Consider the following 8424-nt stretch of genomic DNA (forward strand, 5'->3'; position numbering starts at 1 on the left):
AAGGCTGAGAAAGTGGAATGGCAGTATTTTCCAGCTGCCCTGGTAATAGGCTGTAACAAGCAGGCATTATTGTCCCTAAGAAGAACAATGGAGATGAGAATGGCCCATCTCTAGAAAGCAAGGAGAAAATCATAGAAATCCCAGAAAACCATGAATGTTATCTGAGAAGTTTTTGGGCTGTGTTCAGGAGCACAAGCATTGTGCTCCATTGGGATGGGTGGAGACCATCATGTATTCATAAGGAAGAAATGTGTTGAGAAAAATGCTGAAGCAGATATGGACTTGATTAACAGTGTGTGTCCTAATATTACAGAGAAGCAAAGTTCATGGCAAGAGCAGGTAAAAATATATAATGCTTCCTAATTTGTTTTCTTCTCTCAGAAAAAAATGAATGTGCAGCAGAATCAGTCGCCTGAGCTCCAGCTCTCCATTCTACCCTTCTCCAAAAGCTTTTCATTTCTAACAGAAAGAAGAGACATGTACCCCACCCATGTTACAATGCTGTGTTTCACAGCAGTCTCGTGACTCAAGATCTAATGCATGCATATACAAATGGTTCTTTTCCTTTCCTTATCATGGGAGAGTAGATCACTGGATAGATATGCTGTCATCAAACACCCTTGGGGTGGAGGGGTGCTTGATTAATCTCCACAGTCCTTGTGGGTTGCATTTCATGGTAATGCAAGTTTCTATAAAGCAGCAGACAATTTAGAGTTGGTTTTGAAAGGGAACAAATAGTTTCTAGTGTCAAGACACCAGAGCTTTATTGACAAAAAAAAAAAGTAATGCCCTACTTTGAGCTTATTGACATCACTTTATACACTGATATTGACATGACTTTAGAAACTGACCTGCAGGGCAAAAGTGATACTATGCTGACTAGGATCTTACCTGCCCAGAGTAATGCAGGATCAGCTCATAGAGCTCAGCATTGTGAATAGAAAGGCTGCAAATATATTAAATATTGACAAACCATTGTACCATGGGCCAACAGTAAAAAAAAAGCAAACAAACAACCCATAAATATTAACCAGTTTATTTATTAGATCTTTTATCATAGCAAAACACATAAAATACAGTTGAAACATTTATTGTTGTGTTGATCTTCAAACAAAAAGGCTTTTGGAATGAAGGAAGAATGAAGGTTTTGATTATAGAGGGCAAAGGCATAAATACAAACTACAAAACAGGATTAAAGAAAGATAAAAACCCCCCAGAATTAAAGAAGGTAAGTGATATCTAAAGAATGTCTCAAGTAGTACTATGCAAACACTGAAAATCTTTGGTCAGTGACTGGATAATCCTCTGGGGTGTACCAGATCATTTCTTTCACCAAGATGTTGTTTTCTTCCAGACCTTAGAGAGGTTGCAACTAGTGTGAATCATAGCACCACATCAGACTGAGGTGTTGGAAAATGCTGGAAAAATTGAGATCTCTCTTAGGCATCTTCCTAGATAATAAGGCCAAACAGAAAGTACAGGGATAAGCAGGTAGCAACTATAGGCTTTATATTCTTCCAATAAGAATTCATTCTATATAAGGCTGGAGTTTTTTCTTATGTTCCTTTGACATTGTGCAGTACTGTGAAAGCCCTATAAACTATATAAAAATTCCAATGAGAGAGAAAGCTCTAATTTGAGAGTTTATAAGTAAGAAATTACCAAAAAAAGCTTGTAAAAAAGCACAATAAATCAACTTTACATGCAACTGCATTGAGTATGAGGAAAAATTTCTTTACTGTGAAGGTGAGGGAGCCCTGGCACAGGCTGCCCAGGCAACTTGTGGAATCTCCTTCTCTGGAGGTTTTCAAAACCCGCCTGGACATATTCCTGTATGACCTGATCTAGGTGGACCTGCTTTAGCAGGGGTTGGACCAGATAATCTCTAAAGGTCCCTTCCAACCCCTACTATTCTGTATTTCTGTGAATACAGAAGCTGCTTAATAAGCACATCAAATATAATTCCTTACAATTAGAAAAAATGAAGAAGCTGAAACTCAGTGTGCTACAGAGCAGGTTATATGGCCAGATCAATTTCTTTCTGGCTGTCTGTCCTCCCATGCTTTTAATGGCATCTGTCAGTGAATCAGGTCTAGGAACAGAATTCTTTCTCCATAACTATTCATAGGAAAGCTTATATGAATTCTTACAGTGGAAAACCAACAGCAAAAAGAAACCACCAGCCTTGACTTGGATGAAAAGCTGAAGAAGCGATTCTAAGTCCATCTGAAAATGTGAGCAGTGAAGCTGGCAAATTCACACTTTTAAGTGAAGGAAATTAGGATGGAAGTACTTCTGAAAAGTTTACAATCAAAGGTTGGTTACTAGAGCTCTGCCCACCCTGATGACTTTAAGGTGAATGTCTACATTCTTTTCCTGTGTATTTGGTAGGGCTTCAGGTTAGTCAACGGCTTTTTACATGTAGAATATGTTCAGACAACAATTTACATGTCCAGTGTTAAAATTTCAAAGGCCTTGATTCAAAAGCCAGAGAGATACCTGAGGGAGCCTTTTTCCCTGCATTCAGTGAGGTTTACATCAGAGCCTAAGTTTCCCGTCTCTGACTTATAAATACTGTTCTGTGCACATCCATATTTCTTGTGACTGTTTATATGTAGAGGACATACATCCCTCTCTGTTCTTCAGAAACATCTTCACCATGAGAGCTCAGGATCTAACACAAATTGCAGCTGAGGCAAAAAAAGCCTGACTGTTTTGTCTTGTTTATTAGCTTTTTATCTTACCATAAAATGAAATCGTCTGCACCCTTAAAAGGAAACCTGTAAATGTTATGAAATGGAATATTGAAATCTAATTTCACTTATTCAGAATGCTGCTTGTTATTAGCTACAAAATTGTAACCTGAAGGTTTTCATTTGAAAATGTCAGCATTTATTATTAACATTATTTCTTTAGCATTACAAGATAAGCTTTTGGCTGTTGCTCAGAGCAATGTGTGCAGAAGTTATCTTAATGAGAAGTGTCATTTTAAACTGGACATCTGATTTTATTAATCCCATATATTAGTTTTCACATGTATGACAAACTAAGCATGATATGAGCAAGGTTTTGAAACTCCTTACTGAAGTGAGTATAAAAGGCATTTGAAGACAAAAGAAGATGGAATTATGTGGCTCCATTAATAGAAATGAATTAATTATTTATTTTACTTATGGCAAACCGTTCAACCATTTCCTTATTCACTTTTTTCCCCTGTGATTTTTTCCCCTACACACTTTTATTTTCTTGGGTGTTAAAATGTAAGCATGATTTACACAAGTAGAATGGTCATTCAAAGTTTCTTCCATCCAAAGGTCAATCTCTCTTAAGTAATGCGAGAGCCAGCTCTGAAGCTGGTTATCTGGTCATACCAGTGTGAAACTTTCTCCTTTAGTTGCTACATGTTGACTGTTTCATTACGTTAATACTAATATTAACATTTACTTTGTTGCCTGGAAGCCTGTAGAAAGCTATTGAAACACTTCTATTGAAACACTTACTGGTCTTATTTTGACTATAACAGTAGTTTAAAACAACTTCATCATTTGATTTTGAGATATTTTCTGTTATTCAGGGTTGAAAATATGCACCACCACCCCCTACTGCCCCTCCCCTGCAATTTCCTACCCTCTCATAATTTTCAGTGTTTTACAGAAAACTTTGGGTAAATAACTGTCAATATTCTTTGCTCATCAGAAAGTATCTTCAAAATCTGAGTATATATTTACTCTTCTTCCCATCTAAGTGGGTAGCTTTCAAGTCTAAATGCTAGGTTACAACTTCTTGCACATGCATTTGATTCTCTGTAGCTGCGTGGCAATATCAGGCTGCAAAGTTTGCTACTGCATATAGTAAATATGTCTGTCAGAGCATATATATAGTGTAGCACTTGGCCACTCATAATGTGCACATAGGGTAAAAGATAGTATCAGGAAAATAGCCCTATATGTATTTTCTAATGTGAAGTGGGAAGTGGAGGTTTTGTACAAATCACTTGTTTCCCATGAGTGTAAGCCCTGTCTGCAAGGAACTGATGGAAAAAATAGTCATCAAACCTATTTTTTTCTACAGCAGAAGATCTTGACAGTTCCTGCAGAATAGGTTTTAGATGTGTGGCCCTTAATGATCTTAAGTGTATAAAGTAAGAAGCAGAACTTTCCTCCAGTTCTTGAACTAAATGTGGAAGCAGATGGGAAAATGGTTGGGTTTTGTCTTCTTGTTCCACCTTGAAGGGCCGTGTGTATGAAATTAGCTCATGCATATGCAAATTAACAGCTGGAATTTGGGTAGATAGATATCCCTTTCTGGTAGGTCCCAGTGAGCCAGACCAATTGATGCTACAGCAGTGCAAATGATGTCTAAGGTACACAGAATACAGAAAATTTGAGACTTAGAGCTTTGTCATATCATGACAGCTTTGTCCTGTCTTGGCCACGTTAGAATGTTATGTTTGATTTGTGCAAGATACAGGACAATTGTTAAGCAAATAAATATTTATCAGTCTCTACCCTACCATGATCTTGTATGGTGAGTGCTAAAAGTAAAAGCTGCTTGTTAGAGCTTAACACACTGCAGCAGTTGTCTCAGCTCATGCTTGATGGTTTGCACTGTTGTTGCTAAATAAGGTTGCAAGTGAAGTTTTTTGTTTTACTTGAATCCATAAAAATTTGCCTCCATAAAGTTGTACATTATCTGAAGGGTAGCACATACCTTGCTCAGGTCCTGAGCTCTGAATATTACTATTAAGAGTTTGAAGACCTTGACCTTTCTATCCTCTCTTGTTCTACACCTCTGGTCTATAGTTAGCACTGTGACTAAGCAAGAGTCAATGTGAGACTCTCCCTCCACTGTGCAAAGAAAGGACATCACCACACCTGTGGTTAGTTGCATCGCTTTTACTGAAGACTAGCGTCCCACATGATTCAGAAGAGGGTAAGACAATGGATGATGTATTGAGATAGATGTAGTAAGCTGTGTTTTCCAGATGATGCTGATGAAATAGTTTCCCATAAAATACAAGTTGAATATGAGCTCTATTTAAACTTAATAGAGTCAGTAATACACAAGAGAGGAACTTGACAATAGCATTGTGCTTCCTTTAGTAGCTTTAAAACAAATTTTAGTAGCCTTCCATTCAATAAGTTTCAACACTTTGAAGTTGCAATGTATGGTTTGTATTATTTTTAGAATATGGTTATAAATAATATTTGAAATACTATCATATTTTCCTCATATAATAGTTTCAGTTTCCAATTGTTAAACATTTATATTCTTACCTAATGACACAACCTGCTGACCACTACAGAGAATGAAGAAATGCAAGCTTTGACCCAGCATCAGTACTTAAAATCATTATAGAGCTTATGTATTTCAGGTGAAATAATATACTTTACTAGTCTTCCCTGTTCCTGGGGATTAGGATTCCTATGTGGCTTGGGGTAAAATATTTGCAGAAAATATTTCAAATAATGTAGCTTGCCTTTGAGAAAACTCCTCCTTCTGCTCTAAAAATATGATAAGCATGAATGACCTTTTGGCTGATAATGTTTCTCTCAAAGTAAGCAGGTTATTTTCTCAAATAGAGTTAACAAAGAGCTTCAAGTTCTTAACCAATTTTGTCCAGGATTTTTCTGGAAAAGGGGTGTGTTTGGTTTATGGTTAAGCAATTAAGGAAGTGTTTGCCCCATACCCATGTTCAGTCCCCCATGTTTGGTATTTATACCCTCTGCGTTCTTATTCATGTTGAGGTTTCTGTTTCTGCTCCCTTTTGTCTCAGTTACACCATTCTTGTCTCTCAGGTTATCTCTGAACAGTGTTCAAATTGTTTGTGTACTCTTTGCATTTCACTCTTTAGTGTTATTCTTGCTCATTTTTCAAATGAAAACCCTTTGCAGCAGCATTTAGGTTATACCTAGCTGATAAAGACCTTTCTAAGTACTGGCAGCAGTAGTAGAGTAGCAAGTATGTATAGTACATTGCCCCTGGATTTCAAAAAAATCTTTTGAAGAGGCTTTTTAGAAGTTTCAGATGTGAAGAATAAAACATGAAGAGCTCTTGTAGATTTTAATAGATAGGAAAAGGAGAGATGAAACCTGATGAGTCTATAGTGAAAGAGAAGTGGTGGGCAACGGGGAGAGTCCATAGAAGGACTTGGAAGTGAAGGTCAACAGCTTGTGTTTTATATAAGTGGGAAGCCAGTGCCAGCTAAGGGATTCAAAGACTAAATGATACAATAAAAGCACTAAGCCTATAAAGTAATCCTCGGAGCAAGAAAGAATAAATGAGAATGAAAAGACTACACCTGGAGACCAAGGATAAGGAGATGAGAACCTTGCTTCAAGCTTTGATATATGGAAAGAGGGCACCTGTTTCAGCACTGCAAAGTTATAGCCAGCAATCTCTAGACACAGCAGATCTAGAAGAATCTGGAAATGTGCCTGAGTCAAAGATGACACCCAGTTTACAGTATGAGAGATCAAAAACGATGCCTAGTTTACAGCATGAAAGGAAAGCATGTGGAAGCAAACATCTTAAATCTCTTAATTGGCTCCACTTGAGCTTGAGTTGACAGCTGAATAAAGTGAAAAGTTGAAAAGCATGTATTGCAAGTGAACCTGGAACATATAAATGTGCATTCCAAGTAAATTCAGCAACTGACATGCACTGATTTTTGAAGCAGTCAGTATTGTCACGTGCACAGTATACACTAGATTTCTTACTTGTGAAGATCGTGAAAAACAAACTCTACACTTTTTGTTGGTTATAGAGTGTTAAGGTAAGAGGACTTTCACAGACCAATGCAGCATCTTTCATTATACCTTTTTTCTGTATTCATTTTTCTTTTCCTTTCCTGTGCAGAAAGAATTCCTTGCTTTATGATACAGACATACAAAAAGAACATCTTATTTATGTGAACATTCTCCAGAAAAAAAACTCTTAAACATTTACAATGTTGTGAATATGTTCTGGTCTCATAAAGTGAAGATAGTCTTGCTTGACAACACCATATACCACTTTTCCTTTGTAAGACTTATATGAAAAGTGCAATCCTTTCCAAAATGAAAATGTGTTTAACCTCTCTTATGGACTTCTTTTCCTCTGTTAACTCTGAGTCTCACAATCTCCAAAGTATCTGCCTCAAAAATTTCTAGAGGATATGGGAGCCTTCTCTTTCCTTAAAGGACAGAAGCCTGAAAATAAAGCAATGGAAAACAATGGAAAAGAGCTAAATGAGGGTATGGAAGACCTTAGTTGGTTTTTTGAGACTGCATATTTGCAACCAGGTTGTTAAAGGAATTTAAAGGCACCTAAAAATGTGAAAAGAGCTAAATATCACCTCAGATTGTAAAAAATATTTAGCTCCTATTTAGCTGTGCAACTGTGCCTAGATGCCTGGAAATCTGCACCTTTGCTGCTTGTGAATCAAATCCTTAGAGCTGATGGGGACAGAACACTTCTCTAGGTCTCAGATGTGTTCTGAACAGACCTGCATTAGACTATGGCCCTGGTCAGGTAAGGACCTCAGAGAGCTAAATAATGTGATTATACTGTGACACAGCTCCTGAAAATACTGAGGAAACACAGGATGTAAGTGAAACCAGTGTAGCACAGCAGAAGAAAGACACAGATATTTAGCCTGCTCAAAGGCCTTCTTTATAGAAACAGCATTTTTGCCAGATTAATATTATTTCTAGAAACAGAGGCCAAAACAAACATGCTTCTTGGACTATCTAATGAGAATCTATCTTGAGTAGAATACACTCAGCTGGGTCTTGATCAATCAGTGTTTGAAACGTTTCCAGTTTGACTGTTAATGTATATTTTTTTGCCAAAATCTTAGTCTTTACATTTATTTTAGAACTACATTGTTGAGGAAAAGTCTTTGTAATTGATCCTAGTCTATTTTTAGGATTACTAAAATAAGGTCTCAGGTCTTGATGGTATGCAAGTAGCCATAGTAAGAAAAGATCCATAAATATTTCACAGCTTGGAGTAAAGATCAATGTAAACTGTTTACAAAGAGTATTTGAGAGACTATCAGACACTGGAGGAATACTGAGAAGAATCTTATGAGTTACTGTGCAGAATTCTTCACTAAGAATCAAGGAAGCTAATTTACTTCTCAGAGCAAAAATGTAGTTGCTCTCTCAAGGAGAAAATGGAATTCTTATTGATGAAAAGGCACTAAGATAAGCTAATATGGGATGTTTGTTGCAAGAGGTTTTCTAATAGTTTGGAAAACACACAGAGGGCCTGATTTATATGTGTAGTAAAGCTTCTTCACAAGGGCTAAATGAGGATCAAGTCTACAGTGTTTAGTTGCTTAAACAGTATTAATTTAGTCACTTTTCTGAGAATAATCACCTTTTAAAAAATATTTTAAGCTTGTATATACAAATACACCAGTTTAAATGGTCAGCTGCT

This window comes from Colius striatus, chromosome 5 (genome assembly GCF_028858725.1).
Source record: "Colius striatus isolate bColStr4 chromosome 5, bColStr4.1.hap1, whole genome shotgun sequence".
NCBI lineage: Eukaryota > Metazoa > Chordata > Aves > Coliiformes > Coliidae > Colius > Colius striatus.